At 49.0% G+C, this 22,873-nt stretch overlaps 1 protein-coding gene and 1 non-coding gene across 2 annotated transcripts in view; both read left to right on the top strand.

The window, feature by feature from the left end:
• The window catches only part of LOC135899458 (muscle calcium channel subunit alpha-1-like), a 934,514-nt gene that overhangs the window by 333,837 nt on the left and 577,804 nt on the right, over positions 1 to 22,873 (top strand). The gene's annotated exons all lie outside the window — the stretch shown is intronic.
• Positions 3,440 to 3,622, top strand: LOC135899497 (U2 spliceosomal RNA). Its single transcript, XR_010563631.1, has one exon. It is a non-coding gene; the product is annotated as a U2 spliceosomal RNA (small nuclear RNA).

Here is a 22,873-nt window from a genome sequence, read left to right as displayed (position 1 = left end):
ATGTACAACGAAATGTCCAAACGTGGATCACGCAGGTGAAACGCATTGCTGCACTGGCCCACTGGTCCCCATCGTTGGTGCTCGCAACGGTGGCAACCCGGCTGCAGGGTGCCGCAAAGGACTGGCACAGCTTTTACGGCATGGCTTGTGAAACGCGGGACCTTTGGAAGGAAGCACTTGCCTCTCGTTTCGACCGGGAGCTCACAATGCAAGAGTTCTTGGACCTGCAAGATTCACGAAAACTGCGCAATTCGGAGACCAGTGAAGTCATGTACTCTAAAAATGCTCTACTGGACAAGTCTCCCAACCCGCTTGCGAATGAAGAGAGAATTTCGCTGATACTCAGTGGGATCGAAGACAACATCTGGGCGAATCCTCTCGCTGCACAGCCCTGCAGCAGCGTCATTGATTTGATAGACCGCGCAGCGCTGCTCGACACCAGGCGGCGTAGAGCAATAACGAGGCAAACAGCGCAGTTCCTACAACCTCAAGCTGGGCAACAGAGCCAACGAAACCAAATGAGGAGCAGCTACGAGAACAGAGCGGCAGCTGACGACGGACGCCCCGAGCCGAGCGATCAGTCAATGCGGCGCGAACACCAAAAACCAGTTCGAGCTGCGCGAGCACGAGCCTGCTTAAACTGCGGCAATATGGGACATTTGTCGAGGGAGTGCACCAGACCCAAGACGGAGGCCACAATCCACGCGGAACGACGCCGAGAAGCCAGATATGACGCAGGCAACGCCGGCACAACATCCAGGCAAGCCAACTGCTTCCTGAAATCGACGGGCGGCACCCTACCCACCGTGAATGGCTTTGTTGAGGGCCGACCGGTCAGAGTCTGCATAGACAACGGCTCCAACGTCTCCGTCCTCGGCGAGAGCTGCGTGGGCCCTGAGGTTCATCCCCGACCTTGGACCTCTCCAGAAACGATAGAAGTGCTCGACCGGAGCATCAGACCGGCGAAATTGGCGACTCTGAGTGCGACCGTCGGAACATCCACCGTGCGGTTCGAGGAGGTAGTGATCGCGCCCTTGCCAGGTGCCATGGACGTGATTCTTGGTTCGGACTGGCGCCGCGCTGCGGATGTTGACGTCATGTTCCACCCACTATAACGACGTCACCCTTGTCCCCGTTCAGCCATCGGTGAGTGAGCCATCGGGTCACGCACCAAGCGCACACAGTGCGCATCGCAGGGTCCTAGACGAACTACCGGCGAGTGATATCGGCTTCGTACAGCTGAACACAAAGGACCCTGGTCCTGACGAAGATTACACTAATCAGACTGAAGAGGCAGTATCTGAAATGTCCCGCGACGTAAACGCTGACGAACGAGATGAGCTGCGCTCAATTCTTCATCGTCACCATAAGGCGTTCACCACGAGGAAAGACGCGCTGGGGCTCTGCGCTCACGCTGAGCACACCGTCGATCGCAGGGACGATATTCCCGTCGCGTCAAGGCCATAAAGATCCTGCCCCGCGGACCGCCAGTTTATGAGAGAACAGGTCAATGACTACCTAGCTAAAAGGATCATCCGACCGATCCAGAGCCAGTATAGCGTGCCTACCATTGTAGTGGATCAACCACACCACCCCACCACGCCCAGACGAATGGTCCAAGACTACAGAAAATTGAACGAGAAAACCATCAACCCGCCTTACCCGATGCCAATCATGGAAGATGTAATTGACGACATCATGAGGGACGGTTCAAAGTGCTTCACTGTCTTGGACGTGACGGCCTTCTCACGGCCTTTCTCACGGTGCGAGTGGAACCTGGCGACATTCACAAGACCGCGTTCGTGACGCCAGACGGAAAATGCGAGTACCTACGAATGGCCTTTGGATTTTGCAAGGCTCCGCAGACCATGAAGCAAATAATGCGCAACACGTTTGATGGCTTAAAGGGAACATCCACTTACATGGACGACGTCGGGAAGGGAGCAGCTACGGTCCTTGAAGCGCTGTCATTACTCGACGAGGCGTTGAGTGGGGCCGTCGTAAACGGTTTGAAGATGGACATCAGGAAGCGTCAGCTTGTCCGAGACGGAGTCTCATTTCTGGGCTACGTTATCTCCGCAGACGGTCGAACCCTAAACGAGGCGAGAGTCGCAGCGGTGAACAAGTTTGAGCGTGAGAGAAGCGCGAAGAAGTTGCATTCGTTTCTGCAATTTGCTAACCATTGCCGCAAGTTCATACTAGAGTATTCGAAACTCACACACCCACTGCGTCAACTGGTCTGGAAGGATGTGCCATTCATCTGGACGGGAGCACACCAGGAAATCACGAACGATATCAAGAGAGCGCTTAAGAATCCTCCGCTACAGGCAGACTTCTGTTCAGACTGCCCAACGCAAGTACACGTCGACGCATCACAAACCGGACTCGCAGCGATATTAGAGAGTTTTAGCCCAGCGGGTTTACGGCCAGCGGAGCGGAGCGGTCTCCACCGTTGCGCCAGCGGAGCGGCTCGCGAAAAAAGAATTTTAGCCCAGCGGATCACCCGCTCGAGCGGGGTAAAGAGCGGGGCGCTCTGCTGCCCCACCTAGTGGTTCGAATAGGAGTTACTGAGAAATGAAATTGAATTACGCTTGCTTTTATTATGCAAGAAATGTTGAATAAAGATATATTACATGTTCTCAGTGCATTATTTGTTAATAATGTACTGAGTACTAATGTACGGGTCAGCGCGGCAGTCGCCGTCTTCGATGCAGAACTGCCGGCGTTCATGTTCGCGGCTGCCGTCTTGCATTTCCCATACACGCCCGCGCGCCCTTACGCACGCTCGCGCGCTGCGTATACCCTCCGCTGGGGAGTGCTTTCCAGCGGGCGTAAACGCTGCTCCGTAAAACCGCTGGCCGCTTCAGCGTGGTGCGCATGCGCAGTCGCGTCTCCGCTCGCCCACTCCGCTCCGCTGGCCGTAAACCCGCTGGGCTAAAACTCTCTACTGACTCAAACGCAAGAAGGAAGAGAATGGGTCGCCGAACACGCAAGTTGATCTCTGAACAAACATGACAGAGGGCGCCTTGGACACCGAGGGATTGACATCGACGAACGCGTGCGCCTGAGGACAGCCGCAAATTTTGGGTAGGCCGTGTGAGCGGCGCGCTCTCTCACAACTTAGCCGTCACGCATTTTACGCCGACCTGTCAGGCAGCGTGCTCCACCGCCTCAGTCCCGTAGATCACGAGACGCCCCGCATGGTACTTTGCTCCCCGCAAGAGACCCTTGAGTAAACACGAGGAAAGACTCATCGCATCGATGCCCTGGCATGGTTCCTGGGACTGTAAGAGGAGACCCTCGGGTGGACACGGGGGTTCGAGCGAGGCGAGAGAGAAGAGCCGGAGGCCAGCCGAACCAGAGAAACACGAGGGACGAACGAGAGACGCGCCGACGCCGACGCTCTGCAGATCATTTGAGCAAGAATCCAGCCTTTTTCATTGATGTCAAGGGCAGTGGGAACATAGACATGCCCGACGTCAGCTTAATATTTGATGCGGGTTCAATTTGGACCCAGGATAATAGACTTATTTTTGCAAGTTGACGAAGTGCTTAAAGCTTGGTTCACCTCCGCCGTGGGTCGGCCCGGTATTGCATGATCTCCGCGATCGGCCCACGCTTTTATGCGAAGCATATTACGAGAGCTCAACCCAGCTCCTCAGGCGCGGCGGTGTCGCCTTCAATACCACGTGACACCGTGACGTCACGACAGAGGAGAAACGGGGCTCCAACTCGCGCCGTCGCTCGCGGCGTCGCGGCAGTATATAAGCAGCTGCGCTTGCCTCTGCTGGACACTCACGAGGTGAGATGCCTCCTGGAGACAGAGTTGCTCGTTGGAATGAGAAGCGAAGGTTGCGGCGTGCTACAGAGACTGTTTCTAGGTGGCTTTTGGCTCAACTCTTGCAAGATGGGCTGGGTCAGAATCGAACCAGGGTCTCCGGAGTGTGAGACGGAGACGCTACCACTAAGCCACGAGTACAATGCTTCAAAGCGGTACAAAAGCGCCTCTAGTGAATGCGGTGTTGCCTTAGAAACGAGCTGTTTCTAAGGCTCAGGCGTGCGTCGCTTGTTCAGGCGCACATTTCGTTGCCGCGCCGAACGCTGCGTTGCTCGACGCTCACCGCGTCCAATGCGGGGCGCGTAGTCGCTGCGCCGTAGCCCATTGTCTTACACCCCTTGGCGGGTCGACGGGAACGCTGTCGCGTTCCACTCTTGAAGGCGAAGCAGAGTAACGCATGAGTTGTTTCTTCGTCTAGCCGAACCAAATATAGCCAAGCAACAGCAGTTCACCAGGCTAAACAGTGGTTCAACAACTAAAATAAAGGCTAGTATGCTTCGCATCCTGGGCTTAACCTTAGCTAAGCCACAGCCATTTTTTTTTTCACACGCAGAACAAAAATGCGCTGAACCCTAGTCATAAACAGTTCGCTGTAAAAAAAAACAGAAAGCTCGCCTTCTCGCATAGCGTTCGCCGAAAGCGTTTCCCGGTAAAAAACTTGAGAGGACCATTAGCTGTCGCCTTTAAGAGTGGAACGCGATATCAATCCAAGAACCCTGACTGCTTCCCATGCGTCCCAACAACTGCAGCTTATGTAACCGTAATGTTTAGTGGGAAACGCGGCCGCTCGCGTGGGCCGCGATGCCGCGGAGGCGAACCCCATCTAGCGGTGTTTGCAAGGAACCGGGGCGCCGCTTTATGGCATCTGAGATTTGCGCGTATGGGCGCGCTCAAATCTCGGTGGCCACAGCTGCTCTGTGAATGACAGAAATGCCGGAAAAGGGGTTCGTGTTTGTGTTTCCGCGTAACAGAATTATGTTTTCTGGTATGCCGTCCTTCGTGTCGTTGTTTGTTAGCTCCTTGTAATCTGGCGAATAAAAATTAAGCCTTTCGGTTTCCGTATGTATGTATGTATGTATGTATGTATGTATGTATGTATGTATGTATGTATGTATGTATGTATGTATGTATGTATGTATGTATGTATGTATGTATGTATGTATGTATGTATGTATGTATGTGCACACACACACATATAAATGAGAAGAAAGGGGGCTAACCGAAGGGCCCGATCTCTATTAATCGTATCATGAGAAGCCAACAAACAGACACTGAGGCCAACATAGAGAAAATTACTTGTACTTAATAATTCAAATAAAGAAACGATAAATTAATAGCAATGAAAGCAGATAAAAAACAACTTGCCGCAGGTGTGGAACGATCTCATGTCTTCGCATTACACGTGCGAATCTCTGACCAGTTGAGCTACCGCGACGCCTTTTTTCCATCCACTTTCTTGGGTATTTATGTTTTACTACTAGAGGTAACCGTGGGAGTGTTAGCCAGCGCCACCACTCACCAAATTTGGCGGTGGATGGAGAACACCTTTTCTGCCGCAGGCGTCACGAGTACGCGATCTTTTTGGGTGACGGCAACTGGTCGATAAATCCACATGTGCTAGCTGAAGGCATCAATGTTGCCGGATTCAAGACGCTCGTTATGAGAAGAAAGTGGGTTAACCCAGGGGCCCGATTTTTATTAATCGTATCGTAAGAAGCCTATAAACAGACACTATCAGGGAAATTACTTGTACTTAACAACTGAATTGATGAAATGATAAATTAATAGGAATGAAAGTCGATGAAGAAACAGGAAGAACGGAACAGGAAGTCGATGAAGAAAAGGAACAAAAGGAAGAATGGGCGACACTAAGACTGCGTCGAAGCAGCGCAAGGGCTGCTAGCGCGGGAAAATTGGCCGGCATTGTCGAAGATCAGACTCGAGTGCCAGATGGAAATCGCAAGCTTCATTTAGTGTGGTTCACGGGTATACGACCGCTCGACAAGAAGTTTTCAGGAAGTGATAGGGAGCATTGTAGAGTGCGTTTTCAATTCTTATTGGCGTCCTATTCATAGTCAAATAATGCTTTCAGTAGTGCTGACGCAAGTGTTATCGGATGTTACTTTTCCCAGATCATGCGTTCATTTTCTATGTTTCCTTAAAAAGCATATTGACAAGGTTCGGTTGATTTTACTTCTGTTCTTAAAAACTGTTACTTGCTGTGCTATTGTCTTCGTTGTGAGCTGCACTGTGCTTGCGCGAACTTTTTCTGAACAGTGCGAGAGCACCATCTAGCTGTTATGCATACATTTTATTTTATTATTATTTGATATTGCTTTTCTGACCCGGCCCAACTTTGATATGTGCTGTTTGAATAAGCGAGAAGGAGCAGCCGGCATCATACATGATGCCGAACTCTCTCTCACACACACATATATAGTATTAATAATAAAAAAAACGAATAAATAGCAAAGGAAAAACATGCTCAAAGCGTTGGCGACTCTCTTGTGCTTTCCCTCGCGCTGCTTAACGCAAGGTTAGCCTCGCCTGACAGCGACGCTTTCGCAACCGAGTCCTGTTTGCCTCGTTCCGTCCAGCCGATGTCAGCCCTCACGGAGGCTGTAGCGCGCGCTCACCGCAAATGCTGGCCGAGCGGACGTTCCCTCGGGGAGATCCACGGCCACCGCTGCTTCGCGAGACCGCCTCACCGGGAGAGCCGGCCGGACGCCGACTGCCTTCTCTCCCGAGGGAAATAAGGAAGGAACGTCGTCTTCCGCCAGGAGTCGCCGCCGAGGATTAGGCGGCGGCTCCTGTCTGGGACCCGATTCACCTTTCGTCGTTCCCGGGGCGCGCCATGTGTGCCCTGGCCGCCATGGCCGGGCCACTTAATCTCGCTGCTTTTTGCGCCGTCGCGCTTATCTCTCTCGCGTCCTCCTCTTCCCTCGCCGTCGATTGACCAGCGGGGCAGGAAAGCGCACCGGGCTCGGGGAACGGTTCGCGACGGCCACCGCTGAGCGACTGGCTGTGTTTATTATTAATCGTCCTGCATTAACCTCGGAGCCGGGGAAATAGCGCTTCCCGGTACCGGCAGGCAGGCACGAAACCACGCGATTCGCGCGATGATTGTTCCGGATAAGCTCGCGCTGGGCAAGAAAAACAAAATAGAGTACAACCAAATGAAACTAGAGTTGTGTCATACGCGCATGTGCCAAATTAAACGTACCGTATAATGTGGCGTTTCTGGTATTCTGGCATTTACCGAAGCAAAATGCTTCCGCTGTGGCTATGGCCGCTGCTGTAGGTCGATGGCAGAGCATGGCACGCGCATTGCGGGCGCCGTAGATTCCACCGGCTGTGAGCTGCCTTTTCGTTGCCATTCTCATCCGACTTCGATAGTGCTTCCACAGTTCAATTAAAAAACAAACAAACAAAACGAAACAAAAACAAACGTAATTTATCAGTTGCTCTCCATCGTTTCATTGTCAGATATGTGGAAAAACGCATATCTTCTAATTCTAAACGTTCTAATTAATAAAAGAACACGCAATCCAACACATTTTTGGAATTCAGATCAGGCGAAGGTTGTTGGAGTTGGTGAGGTAGCAGCACTAGCGCATGACGTGAGCCCAGCCCCGCTAGTAGCTGTTAACTGTCGGCGTCCCGAAGACGAAGGCTATGTGTGATGCTTGTCGAAGGAGTAACGTCGATTGGAGGTGTACGGGGGACACGGAGAAGTACGACACCACGTAGTTGAATACATTTAGAGGGACTTACAACGGGCCAGAATGCGTTGTAAGGCGCCGATAGAAATAAAATGGCCGCTATTTATAGTGCCACCATCGGATAAAAAGATGAGAAGTCCCGGTTAAGAATTCTCCAAGGCGTTTTCCGCGTTGCTTTCTTTATATATATATATATATATATATATATATATATATATATATATATATATATATATATATATATATATATATATATATATATATATATATATATATATATATATGTATAATCGTGTGCCATAAAAATTGGTTGTCAGATCCTTTGAGGTTTCCTTCCTACCCCTTGTGTCACAGGGAGGGGCAGGTCTGTTCCGGAGCCTTGCCTACAACGCTAGACAGCAGCGCGCCGCAAGTTGTCTCCATCTATCCACAAGGAGCTCCGGCGAGTAAATGACGACGAAGGCCAAACACCGGGGAAGAGGCAAAAGAGCTTCGCTTTAAAATCGAACCCCTCGTTTCCCCTTGTTTCTCGCGCTACTCGCTGTGACATCCGACGGATTTTTCTCGTCCTGTAAGCACGGCTAGTTTGCTTCCTGGTTCGGATGTAGGAGAGAGTGCTGGGAATCGAATCATGCTGTGTGTTGACGAATCAAATCATGAGGTGCTAACCTTTTTCTTAAAAACGCGTAGCAAAAGAAAAAGAGGAGATCATAATCACCTAGCGCTTAATTTGTGTTAATAAGGAAGTGCACTAGCTTCTACGTATTATGTCTCGGTGTTTGTTTACGATGACATCATCAGTCCCTGCTTTTCGCTCGAGAACAGACTGAGCTGGCTTTCACGTTTATTATTATTATTATTATTCCAACGAAGGCTTTTATTCCAACTCATTATGAATAATAAAACGTACTGACTCATTGCGCGAAATAGAGCCTGTTGCTAAGGCGCACGCGGTGGGGGGGGGGGGGGGGGCAGTGGTAACGCAACTTCAAGTTCATCATATCTGATAACCGTTAAGAGAGACTGAAATTATGTATCGCTGCTCTTTACAAACGCACGAAGCGTTTTTCACAAACGTACGTGCCACGTTATCATCAGCCATAGACTCTTGCACTGCTGATATAGTTCCGATAACTGAGACCTGCCTCTCTGCTATGATAAAGGACTCCGGAATATTTCAACGTGCAAATAGTTACAATGCATACCGCTGAGATCGTGATGTCCGTTCCGGAGGCGGTGTACTTATTGCTGTTGGTCACATGTTCGCGTCCTCGACTGTTCCAGTCGTATCGTCTTTGGAATTTGTTTGCATAAGTTTGTCTATTTCAAATCGTGAATTGATTTTCTGTGCTTTGTACCGTCCTCCAGCTGCCTCATATTTTTTTGTAACGATCTTTATGATGTCCTAAATAGCCTTGTAATTAAGTTTCCCAATTCGCTTCTGTTTTTCTTAGGCGAGTTTAACTTTCTTACAATACTATGGAGCAACGATTTGAGTGCCATGAACAATGTTTCCTCCGAATGTACGCGATTCTTTAATCTTTGTGCTGACTTTAACCTTACTCAACTCGTTCATGTGCCGACCCATGCAACCGCAATATCTTCCAGCATGCTTGACTTACCAATTACTACCATTCCAAAGTTAGTTTATCAGTTAACTAATTGACTGCCAGGACTAAGTGATCATTTATTGATTCACTTTACCTTAGTATCACGAGACAGAAACACGAAAAAATATAAAGTAATACGGGACTACAACATAGCTGATACAAGTTCAGTAATGGCTCTGTTAGAATTAATTTAGAAAAGGCTATATCAGCAACTTCGGCAAACATTCCGTAGAAGAAAACTGGACCCTGTATAAAGAAAAATATTCTATATCTGGTTGAACGATATATCCTGAAAAAGAAAACCATTTACAATCCCCGGTCAGCATGGTTCAACTCTGCTTTAAAGCGCCTATCAAATTAAAACAAAATGTTCCATCGCGCAGTGGCGAACTAAGAATATTCATAACTGTGCGCCATATCGGCGAGTTCCTAAAGAATATACATGCGGGACGCAGTGCGCAAAGGATTCTTTTCTTAACAACACCCTGCCGTCGGTACTTCAAACTAACCCTCGCAAATTTTGGAGCATTATCAGTGGTTCAACAACAGGAGTCATACTGTTATCTGATAGCGACGATACTATCTTTCCGCTTAGCCAGTCTTACATAGTGTTAAACAATACATTTGTTTCGTTCTTCAGTATTGCCGCTCCTGCATTGTTACGACGTTTACCTGACCAAAACTTTCCCCCTATGGATCCCATTGTTATAGATTAGGTTGGCGTTACCAAGCTCATTGATAATCTGAAGATCTCTTCCGCTGGTGCTGACCTAATCAACTCAAAGATGTTAAAAATAACTGGTGTGTACTCAACAATCCTTCTCTCAAAACTTTTTGAAGAATATTTACAGTGTTCGACATTATCCAGCGACTGGAAGGTGGGGAAGGTGATTCCTATCTTCAAATCAGGCGATGCTCATTCAGGAGATAGCTATCGCCCGATCTCACTGACAAGCATCCCATGCAAAATCATAGAACACATCATACATTCGCCACTAATTGAATTTTTACAGAACAATTCTTTCTTTATTAAATCTCAACACGGATTTAGGAAAACGCTTTCATGCGAGACCCAACTACTAACGTTTACTAGTGATCTTTTTATAGCTACCGACCACGGTTTCGAGACTGCATTTCTCTTGATTTCGCGAAGGCGTTTGACTAAGTGCCTCATAACTTACTCCGTTTGAAGCTTTGTAAACCTAATATTGATACTAGCATATTTAACTGGATTAACTACTTCCTTTCAAAGCAAACTCAATATCTAACTACTAAGGATTATTCTTCTATTCTTTCTTCTGTTGCGTCCGGCGTACCACAGGGGTCGTTACTGGACCCTTTGTCGTTTCTTATATATATTAGCTATCTTCCTGGCAGTATTGTCTTTTCAGGAATCAAGCTTTTTCCAGACGATTGCGTAATCTACCGCAACATAACAGGCGCATATGATTCACCAAATATCCAAAAATATCTCGACGAATTATCTCTATGGTGTGACAAAAGGCTTATGCAGTTAAACGGTAATAAATGTAAAACCATGAGAATAGCCCGGCGCCTTCACGGCCCAAACTACACTTATTACCTTAAAGGAGCCCCCTTGAATTCGGTCAACTCCTACAAATACCTTGGCATTAACATCACTAGCGACCTATCAGAAACATGAACGTTGATTACGTTACCCGCAATGCTAACCGTACTCTTGACCATCTGAGCCGTAACTTTCCCAAGGTGCCGTCTTCCTTAAAACTAATTCTGTATAAAACTTTTAGTCCGTACAAAATTAGAATATACATGTAGCATCTGGGACCCCAGTCAATCCATACTAATCGCTGCTCTCGAATTTGTTCAGAATCACGCTGCGCTTGTGTAGTCACAATGAAGAAGACACTAAACCTGCCCGATATGTCTTCACGTTGTAAATGCCTTGGTTGCTGTCTCTTTCACAAAATTTGTCATGAAAATGAAGTGCTAAATAGTTACACTTTTCTTCAACCAACGACCATTTCATCGCGTGTGGACTGCAGCTTTAGGGTTGTTGTACCATTTTGCCGAACTAACTTATAGTTTAATGATTCTTTCTTTCCGGAAACCACCGCAGAATGGAACCAACCCCCTTTCTGCCTCCATCGCTGCCATTATTGACGCTAACTTCCGATCAAGATTACTAGTTTTGTTAATTTGTACTTTCGTAAATTGGATTATTGCACAGTTGTATATGCATTAACCACTCCTTTCTGTAATGCCTTCAGGCTCTGGAAGTATTTGTAATAAATAAATAAATAAATAAATAAATAAATAAATAAATAAATAAATAAATAAATAAATACTGTGAGAAATACATTGAACTTGTCAGAATTAGTCGTGTTGTATCGAATTATAGGGCTTTCAGTGTACCATTGGTATTGCTTATTTTTTTAGCTGAAGAGAAGGCCGAACATGATGTACCAAATACGACATGTATAAAAATTACGTGAACTGCATTTGAAGCGGTTTCTGCAGAAAAAAAGTTTGTGTATGATGCATGTCACTTGAAGCCACGTTTATGCTATGAATAGTAGATTTGAAAAACTCAAGCAACGGAGGTAACTACCTTGTAAATTGTAAATTTATAAGCAACTATGTTCTATTTCAATTGACGATATTGTAACGTGAGAGAGAGAAAAAACAAAAGACAGGGATGTTAATCAGGAAAGCTTCTGGTTGGTTACCCTACTCTGGGGAAAGGGAAAAGGAGAATAGAGCATAGAGCAACGTTGTAATTTACAGAAGGACGCAATTTCTACTCGTTGTTGCTGGAATTGAATTTTCAATTTTACAGTCTCCTTCAACCTTGAATATTATTTTGAGCGCGTAAAAAGTGAAAAATGAAAGGTGTAGTCGAGGCAATCGTTAAAACATGCTTGGTTTTCAATTTAGACCAGCGGAGCGATTCTCCAACGGCAACAGCGAGTGTTAAGTACCGCTCATGTTCCGCCGAGGACCGCCCGAAGAAGAATTCAGCGCTTGTAATCGGACACTCGTACGAGCTCGCATACTCCTGCAACGGTGACCCTCAGTGAAGGCCCTCTTCTAATCAAAGCTCACTGAATATAGCCGTTCCGCCCTTTCGCAGTAGCCGACAAAGCGTGAGAAGAAAACCAATCCTCATCGGCATGATCGGTGCGCCGTCGTCTGCTCAGCGTTGCCTTCCCTTCTGGCGAACGTCGCTCGAGAAAGAGAGCGCCGCAGCATCAGATGGGAATCTCCCTTTCCCCATTATTCCGTGCCCTCCCTTCCTCTCTCTCTCTTGCGTCCCAGAAGATGAGCAGGGCTATGCGAGACAGTGGTGCGAAACCCCTAACTGCGTGCGCGAGGACGCAGTGGACTACCGGCTAAAATGCGTGCGTCGCGTCGCTAAGCGGCTGTATTGGAAGACTCCAGCATACGTTGCACGCATGCCCTGCTTTCCCTGTCTTGTTTCACTCAAAAGCCTCAAGGTAGCGCCACAGCGAGCATCTTGCTGGTGGTGAGGCAGGAAAGTAACCGATTGTGGATGCCTTTTAGGCTCTCAGTAAAATTTCAGGACGCGCGTCACTTTCTGAACTCCTGTCGACGAAAACACGCTATGAATGTATGTAGACAAAAAAAAAAAGGCAAAGGATTAGCGTTGGTAGAACTATCCTAGCTACCACTGTTCCGGAGAATCATTCCAACACTCTCTGTCTCGAAGACAGCGTTCTTGGCTTTCGGGAAGAGAGAGCTCAGCGACAGCGCCCCGAGTAAAGTTCGATCTTCGAACGCGCCCTTTGATCTGCTCTTCGCCGTGGCTCTAACCGCGGCCTAAACTATTGTCACCGCGCCGTCTCGTGCAGCGACTGCCGTTCGCCGGCCTTCCTCCCTCCCCGGGCTTCCCTACGGGGGAAGCCGAGGGACGAGCAGCCGGGAAGAGTGACCGGGGCGCCACCCGACGTCACGTCCGGCGCGCGGCTCGCGCCCGCTGCCGCCGCGGGTCGGCGCGTCGATCGGCGAGCGCCGGGAGAGGAGCTGTCGGCCCGGAGCGATCCGCTGGCCCGGGGCCCCCCGATGGCCGCAGTGGTGCGATCACCGGTCCGCGTTGTAACGCCTCCCGCATTGTCGTTCGTTCTCGCTGCCGTGCCGCCGCCACGGCCCGCGTTTGTGGCCCGTCCGCCGCCGAAGGAGGCCGCGCAGTGAGGAGTGGTAGCCGCACAGCGCCGGCAGAAGGCGGCCCTCGGCGGCGGAGGACATGGGCGCCGGGCGCCGCGTCGCAGCCGCCGCCCCGACTGGGACGCCGCCGTCGCCGCTGCCGCTGCTGCTGCACGGGAAGAGGGCCGCCGCGGGCCCGCGCTGCTGAGCCCACGACGTCGCCGGACCCATGTCGGACCCCGACGACACAGGTCAGCACACGCGCTCCCGGCGGGTACCGACGGCGGCGGAGGAGATCGGGAAGTGATAGTGGGCCTCGATGCTCGGTGCGACGGCGCCGGCAACTTCTCCAGTGACTACGGCACGTGCACTGGAGGCAGTCCTTCAAGACTCGACGTCGCCAGGTCGCCATCGTCGCTAGTACTTCTCGATCTCCGCCGCTGTCGCGGAACCTGCCTGTATAGTGCCCCCTCTATCGCTCTTCCTCGCGGCTGTAGCGACAACGCTCGGAGACTCGTTCGAGCGCGCCTCTTTCTGCAGCGCCAATCAGAGGGGCCACTCTATCGGTTCACAACGCTGAGCATGCCTACGAGCGGCGGCGATAGACATAGCCGACTTCTATTTAGCGCGGCCTGGAACGTGATGGTGGTGACGCGTTCGGAAGTCGCAGCTAATGATCTCTTGAAGGGGGAAACACCGAGTGAAGGTGGTTTCCATTAGCTGCCCATTCCACCTACCAAGCTTTGGCCGTCGGCATGCGCGCCCTCATTTCTAGTCTGGGAATAAGCCTTCGCGAATGACCTTAAGCCTCGCTGTAAATGCTCGGCCGGGAGTACTACTTTCCCAGTGTGTTCTTGCTAATACTGCGCTAAAGCGCTCCTTATTACGTAGTCCCCCCCCCCCCACCGCCATTGATTGTCACCTTACGTCCATGCGTCGTCAGCAGAGAGATATATTTACGCGTCGTCTCTCTCGTTTCTCTCCTCCTGGTGCGAGTCTTATTTGTAGCAGCGCCGTTGCATGCACAGTGTTTGTGTTCCTCTTCCATGTCGCCGAAGCAAGGAATACTAATGTGGCAATGCCCTGAATAGGACAAATCAAGCGCTGCCGTAGCCCGAAAAGTAGAAGGAAGTACGTGAAAGGGAAGAATTGTCATCCTGCTGAATTGTACCACGGAGGTACAAATGAAACTGAGTAACCCCTATCAGCACGTCCGAGAAATCCGTATTGGTTCGTTTTGTAGCTTTGGCTGCAATTCAGGTTGACGACAATTTCTTCCTTTCGTGCAAAGAGCCTTGGCTAAACGCAGCCTCATCGGTGAGAGTCTTGGAGTTAAGTTTTAGGTAAGCAGGCCAACACATTCCTGATCGTGTCCCCAGATGAATTTCAAGTTTACGCCGACATCAATCGTTTCACTTTTGATATGACCTAACAATATACCTTCAAACTTCAGCCCCCGTTGGCAGCTCCTACTGGTCCACTGCAGTAATGGTCGTCTCAAGGCTTGTGTAGCGAGCATACTCTTCCTCCGGCAGTTTCACGCCTCAAACTTTCAGTGAGCATGCAGTTAACGCAATTGATTGGTTTGATTGCATGTAGTTGGAACTGTTGGAAGTTATAACTGTCAACAAACAACTTTGGGAATTCTTCGTAAATTGCGAGTTGACGCCCATTTGGTGTGGTACGTGTACTGCGGTGATGGTGTGAATAGTTGGTTTCTTTTGATAAACTTGGCAACTTACGCCGCCAATACTCCTGCAAAATTGAATGTCGCACAGTGACGCAGAAATAAAGCAATGGGGAATATTGTTTTTATCGCTGATGCCAGTCCTACTGCGCTAACTAGGGAACGTTCGTCCGTTCTCGTTCGCAAATAAAAATACGAGTTTATTAGAAACGTCGCAGGCTCGAGGAGGCTTACCTCACTCCAGTGGTCCATGCGGCCATTGCAGAACGGAGTTTACGGCTAGTTAGTGCTCCCTGAGATGCGCGTCACAAATAATCTATGACGTGGCCTCTTTTGATTATCTTTACATTTTTTGCCCCTTTGTTCTTTTGTCCGCCACGACAACTGCAGATGTCGTCTAGCCGCAGTGTCGCCAGAACCCTGCCGTTGGCGTAGCAGACAATTAACGCCGTATGCGGGAGAACAGGACGCCTCCGCTTCAAAAGAAACGCGGTATTTTTCGTACTGCAAGATGCAGCAGTATTCCATACACTGTGCTCCCTTTTCAGGGCACGCTCACAGAGGCGGATCCAGCGCGCTCAATTTTGTCTGCGCTGAATTGCCGATATGTCTCGGGGGAAGGTGGAAGTGGAAGACGGAAAGGAAGGGATCTTCCAGTCACACCCCCCCCCCCCCTCCTCCCTCGCTGGATCCGGCAGTTCACTTTGGATGCGCTATGACTGGACACGGAGAGCGCTGTAGGAAACATCACGTTGGACTTCAGGCGTCGTGCATATTTGCGCAGTAAAGAATCACATATATAGTCTTCTCGCAGCACCCTATCGAGGAAGCGAAAGGGCCTAGAAAGGGCAACAGGCGCGAAGCCAGTATAGGCTATGGTTTTGCGTCGGGAGAGCGCAAACTCGACACAGCGTCCGAGAAAATGCGACGACCACGCACGACGAAACGAGCTTATGCAGCATGATGCTGTGCATACTTTATGCCATTCACCGCGAGGTTCGTTGAAAGGACAAACGCGGTGAAGAGGTGCGCAGACGAACAATATGACAATTGCAATTTATGCTTCGTTAAAAAAAAGTGAAATAATAACGTTGTAGGTTACTTTTCAATTTACATAACGTTTTGGGTTTTCAGCGTTTCAGTGCAGAACTCCGTGAATATTTCTCGCGCGATTCTCAAGGGCATTGCTTCTCCCGCTGTGTCGGGCCCATTTCACATATTTCATCTTTCCCGCGCAGAGTTTCGGCGTAAGCACTCATGGCGACATGCGACGTTCACCATATGTGCAGTGCACGTCCTTGATGCCGTGGAAGTTACACACAGAAAGTGAGGTCCGCTTTCCGCTTCCACGTGCTGCGTTTCTGGTTGGGGGTGCCATTGTTTCACCGCACGTTGCTACGTATTTGCCGCCGACAAAACAATCGCGTTGTATAGACATGCTGTGAAGCGACGACATGAGACGTGCAAAGCGGGGGGGGGGGGGGGGGGGTTCAATAACGTGAGTAGCAGACGCAATATACGTCATACTTTTTCAGAATGAGCCGTTACTCTCTTTGGTAAACTAGACTGCAGGAAGAGAAAAGTACGGGAGATCATTGCGTGGCAAACTACAACAGCGGAAAAGGGGCAATTCTTTGGAAACTAAAAGAAATTGCGTACTGTTGATCCCTTCATGTTCGACAAATACAGGAACATGGACGACTTGAACCCCAGAAACGAATTACGGCTTTCGACAAAGGTTATTGGATTACTACCAAGGATTTCTGTTTATTTGAAACGTGGACGAGAACGGGCTTGGGGTCACCTAGTTCATACCTACTATGAACGCCTGCATGAGTGATTGGCATGCGTAAAGTCAGATCATAGCGACGTTTCCAGCAAGCTTTAGAGTAGTGGATTCTTCGGGAAAAGCCGCACCGCACAGAACTGTTTGAAATAAAGCTTTAACGAGTCATTGTAGCTGTTGTTCCTGTCCACGGTATAGTTTAGTGCTCTTACACCGAAAAAAAAAAAATGAGCACGACGCGCAGTACCGACGCAGCGTTTTCGGCGAGGAGCTGTGCGGTATGTCTATTCGGCTGAGCAGATATACCCGTGAAATATTTTTCTTCCACTGCTGCCACATACATGCAGGGCCACCGAAAAAAAGTGAAGTTGTTTCCATAAGCGAAAATTGCTTGAACCAAGCACGTGCTTCCGTAACTTTTCATCGAGATTGCAAAACGCACACACGCTTACGACAACCCCTGCGGTTGCAGCCTGCAAGGCAGCCTCGTGTGTCGCTGTGCTAAAGCCGTGCCACAACAGTGTTGAGGAACGGCGTCATTTTACATACACGCGCACATAGTTTGTTATCATTTTTTTTTTGGCCGCTTTTCACTAGCCAACCGCCTGTTACAGTTGTCGCCCGGCGCTAGACGTGCACTCTTTGTATCAGAACTTTCTCAAATGTTGTCGTCTTTACCTGGGCTCCGTGTCGCACTTACCTCAGGCTGTTAATGCTGTCGCGTTAGGCTGACCTGTGGCACTCACCAATTCGATGCCCTTCCTCGTTAGAACTATCTGTCGTCGTCCCACGTGCAACACGTGCGGCCGGGACGACACGTTCGACCACTTTTTCTCTGTCTGTCCACCACACTACAAGGCCGAGAGGCAAGTGATGTGCAAACTTCTGGAGAAAGTGGACCATCGTCCATCGTCGCAGAAAAAATGTTCAAGGTCAGTGCTCCCAAAGGAACTCCATCCGCAAGGTCACATTGGCACTACTAGGTCTACTGGCCTTCGTGATATAAGGGGTTTTCCAAATTAAGCTTTATGGTTTTCTTAAAATTAGCTGCTGAGAGGCACGTGAAGACCACCTGTGCGAATAAGTTATGTGGCCAGGGGGGCACAAAGTGAGATGATAATTATCGCTGCCAGCAGCCCAATTAACTAAAATTGAATCATTACCTTTTTTATTGACTGCAGTAAGTGGGTATATGTTAGTATTGAAAAGCTAGAGGCCGTCGTCTTTTTATACCATGTGAGCTGGAAGAATTTTCCTAGACTGTCTCTGCTCCCACATATCCGACTCCAAATTTTAATTGTCGTTCGCATTGTCACGCATGCAAGAGAGTGAGGATCGGCGCAAATCTTCCCCCTGATGCTAGGCGGCTGTTGCGTGCGGTGTCTAGATTGACAACGTGCGGAGGCATTGGCAAGGATAATAACTGTCCCCCTTCCCCTCTCGGCTGGCGAAATATAAAATCGAAGAATCCGAATATATATATACGAAACCGATATATATATATATATATATATATATATATATATATATATATATATATATATCTTTACACACACATAAACACACACACACACACAATAGTGGTCTGCTCCGCACCACTGTCGGTGGCACTTCGCTCCTCTAAGAGGCAGGGTGTGCGTCGTGTGAGCTCCTGAACAACACTTTGGAAAATGGTCATCACTCATCATAGTTAACATCATGGATATGGGACCTCAATATGGTGCGACGTAATGCTTATGTATTTGTCTCGAATTCACCGCGAAATCACGGCTGAATTTTTATTGCCATTATTGCATTGCATTGCACTTAACTCCGATGCACGGTAGCTCTGGCACGAAAGCAACTAAATTGTCAGGCACAAGCAAAGGAACAAGTCACACACGGAGAAGCCCTTCTACGAGCTATCTAATAAAAAGAAAGTCGCCGCGGTTTCACAACGATTAACCTGATCGGAAAGTAGATATCCTTCATGGACGTTCATCACACCTTTCACAACATTTTATTATCTTGTTATCGATCCTTCTTATAGCCCGCCTCTGCAGTATGCCACGAGGGTGAATCTGGAAGTCTTTGTCCTTATTTTTTTAGCCAAATTACGGCTGTATATACGAAGTCAACACATCCACTCCACGCGCTGGACCTCTCTTGGACGAGCCCGACCTTATCTGCCGGTAGCTTCGCGGCACAGCGCTGCTGTCAGCTGTTGAAGATGGCGGTTGCGCTTCACACTATTAGATACGGGACCTTTCCCTGAGCCTGCTTCGATTTCATCAGACCACTTCGAATCGCGTCACACCTAATTAAGGAGCGCAGAAGCTCATCTACCACGTGCCCGAGGCACAGCACGTCCAAGCAAGTTGACGTCCCCCACCTCGTGCGCCGCATGGGGAGCTATTGTCCCACTGCTTGATTCTTCCTGAAAGTGAAAGGGGAGCCCACCGCGATTCCAGGTAACCTGCGTCCCGAGCGAAGCTGCTTTGCAGCTCTGAAAGATCGCTCGAAGACATACCGTCTCCCTCCCCCCCCCCCCCCCCCCCGTCTGCCTGTGTGATGGCAGTTACAGACTGGGAAGGCAATACCGTAGAGAAGTACTCCCTCGGACAGGTGGAGACAAGGGAGTGATCCTGTGCGCCGGGTGCGACTTACTTTCGCACGGGCGCCTACCATAGGCCGAAAATGATGCCACCTGAGCGGGCTCGCCGATTGGCCGAAAACGACGACACCTGAGCGGGCTCGACGATTGGCCGAACGGGATGCGACTTCGAGACGCCGAAGGGGTTAAAAGCCAGAGACCGGGAGCAGCAAGAGAGGATTTCTTCATTCATCTCTTTCGAGCTTCTTTCCACGGGCCGCAGCGTCCGAGTTGCTGCCGGCCCGTAATGACTTTATGACTGTTAATTTCTTTGTACTCTCACTGTAAATAATGTAAATAAACCTCCAGTTTTCATCTCAAAGTCCTCCTCAACCTCGGTCAACTCCCGCACCCAACAGCAAGGTCCAATATCTGGGAGACAGCAATTGGGATTGTCCTCCAGGTCCAACAACTGGTGGCAGCGCTAGGGATGAATCTTCGTCCAAAGAGATCCAACAACAATTCCACGGCCTACGAGCAAGGGAGTGTGATTCGTTATCTTAGGAGCAATGGACGAACGTCCATCGAAACCCACAGGGAAATGCAGCCCACGTGTGGGGAAAGGTGTCTCGCTGTGAGAAGCGCTAGGTGGTTGTGAGTTCGCAAAAGGCTGTGAAGTCTTGCGTGACAATGAGCGTTCGGGGAGGCCGCGTGCGTCGCTCACTGACGGCTCAAATTTAGTTCAGCGATGGGACAAAGAAAATGTCCTAACCAGTGTGGGTACTACGTGGAAAAAATAGTGCAAGGTACGCACATTTGTAATTACCTGTATGTACATTATTTTGGCTAATATAAAATAGAAAAAATATGTGGAGCTATGCCAGATACTTTCCAGCAGAAAACAAATTTTAACGTCGCAACAACAACAACAAATAACCATTCAGTGGCAATTTAGTGGTAAATGCAAGAGAAATCCGTTCGCACTACGTCGCACCTCTTTGAGGTCCCATACCTATGATTCAAACGGCATTCAACTAATGGCAAAGTGTTGTTTCGGAGCTCACTCGACATGCGTCCTGCCTCTTCCAGGAGGGAAGTGCAAGTGACGGTGGTCCGGAGCAGACCACCGTCAGTTGCCAGGAGACGTCAGGAGACGACCGTCAGTTGCACTACATACATACATACATACATACATACATGAAAGAAGGGAAAATGAGACATCCACCCGTTCGTAGCAATTGCTACAAAGGAAACCCATACGGGTTCCTCGAAAGAAAAGCCTCATGGTTGAAGAAAAATTCGTCCTGGTCCAGGACTCGAACCCGGGACCACCGCCTTTCCGGGGCAGCCGCTCTACCATCTGAGCTAACCAGGCGGCTAGCAGATGGCAGGGCGAAGTCGAATTTGTCGACAACACGAAGCAAAGGCAAGTGTTTGACGTAGTAGTTCTGCGGGAACCCGCAAGGTGGAGAGAAGTAATGAAAGAAGGGAAAATGAGACATCCACCCGTTCGTAGCAATTGCTACAAAGGAAACCCATACGGGTTCCTCGAAAGAAAAGCCTCATGGTTGAAGAAAAATTCGTCCTGGTCCAGGACTCGAACCCGGGACCACCGCCTTTCCGGGGCAGCCGCTCTACCATCTGAGCTAACCAGGCGGCTAGCAGATGGCAGGGCGAAGTCGAATTTGTCGACAACACGAAGCAAAGGCAAGTGTTTGCCTTTGCAAACACTTGCCTTTGCAAACACTTGCCTTTGGTTCGTGTTGTCGACAAATTCGACTTCGCCCTGCCATCTGCTAGCCGCCTGGTTAGCTCAGATGGTAGAGCGGCTGCCCCGGAAAGGCGGTGGTCCCGGGTTCGAGTCCTGGACCAGGACGAATTTTTCTTCAACCATGAGGCTTTTCTTTCGAGGAACCCGTATGGGTTTCCTTTGTAGCAATTGCTACGAACGGGTGGATGTCTCATTTTCCCTTCTTTCATTACTTCTCTCCACCTTGCGGGTTCCCGCAGAACTACTACGTCATACATACATACATACATACATACATGAAAGCGCACGCAGGTGTTCTAAGCTGCTTAATCCCCTCTATGCATCTACCACGTCACCGGCTTTGAACATCGCACACACATATGTTTTTTTCCCACTTTCACATTCCTAATGCTAGCGCATTAAAGAAGAGAAATAAAGCGAAGGTAACAACGTAGTGCATTGCTCGGCCAACCTACCAGCTGTTCAGAAATGTTGACGTCGCAGCGCACATTCATGAAGGACGCGTCCCTTGAATACTTAGGAATGTGCTGCGTAGTGAACCCTGGACGGTCACTCTTAACATATATCGGTGGCCAAAAAAAATGGAAGAGATAAAATGTGCAGGACCCACGCATTGTGGGGATCGGTGCCCACGAAGCTATCGTGAGCCAGCAAGGCAAGGCTATACATTAGTATAACAGACATGCTGCAGATTACAATTTCGAACCACACGTCTTTCAGCCGCCATGGCGTACCTTGCAGGGCCCCAAGTGGAAATTTCGTTCAACGCTAAAACGTGTTGAATCACAAGAGACGACGTGCTCGAACTTGTGTAAACGTGCCACAACACCTAAGTACGAAGAGGGACGCGAAACGAATTTGGGCCGACAAAGCCTCCTGTAAACATCGTCATCGTCAGCTAGAAAAAGGGCACGCTCACTTCATGCATGTAAATTATGCCCATGTGACACGACTACCGCGCCAACCGTTTTAAAACGCCGGTTTGCACGAAGGAATCTTTAAAGGGCGTTTATTCTGCATTTCCAGCATGCGTCCGTGGCTAATCGTTATACCACCGGGCTCCAAACCAACCATCAGACATTGTGTGTATATATATATATATATATATATATATATATATATATATATATATATATATATATATAGTCATATAATGAGAAGCCAACAAACACTGACACCAAGTACAACATAGGGAAAATTGCATGTGCTTAATAAATGAAATAAAGTAATGATACATTAATGGAAATTAAAGTGGATGAAAAAACAACTTGCCGCAGGTGGGAACCGAACCCACAACCTTCGCATGTCGCGTGCGATGCTCTACCGGGCATCGCACGCGACATCGGGCCCCTCGGTTAACCCCCTTTCTTCTCGTTTATATATATATATATATTCGGGCCTAAAGGCACGTGTGAAGGTCACATGAACGGCTAAACTGAAACCACATACGTACAAACCGCAAAGTGGGAAAAGAGCCAAGGAAAGCTATCGCTTTAAAGAAAGAAAAGCAAAAGGAACGGCCGGTTACTGGCGAGCCCTTTTCAGGCACATCGAACGACACGCACGAGTCAGGCACAGGCGTGGTTTTTTCCCGTAATGCAAGAGCAAGATATTTATATGCGAATGTCTGGGCGCGCAGAAAAGCAGATGTTTTGTCAGACAATTCAGAATCGTAGTTATATGATATGCATTCTGCACATTGCGGTTTGCGCACGTCCGACAGACTGTTATTTGCGTTACGCGT

This window comes from Dermacentor albipictus, chromosome 6 (genome assembly GCF_038994185.2).
Source record: "Dermacentor albipictus isolate Rhodes 1998 colony chromosome 6, USDA_Dalb.pri_finalv2, whole genome shotgun sequence".
NCBI classification, from domain to species: Eukaryota; Metazoa; Arthropoda; class Arachnida; order Ixodida; family Ixodidae; genus Dermacentor; species Dermacentor albipictus.
Note: the sequence above shows the minus strand (reverse complement) of the source record. Positions and strands in the feature narration are given on the sequence as shown.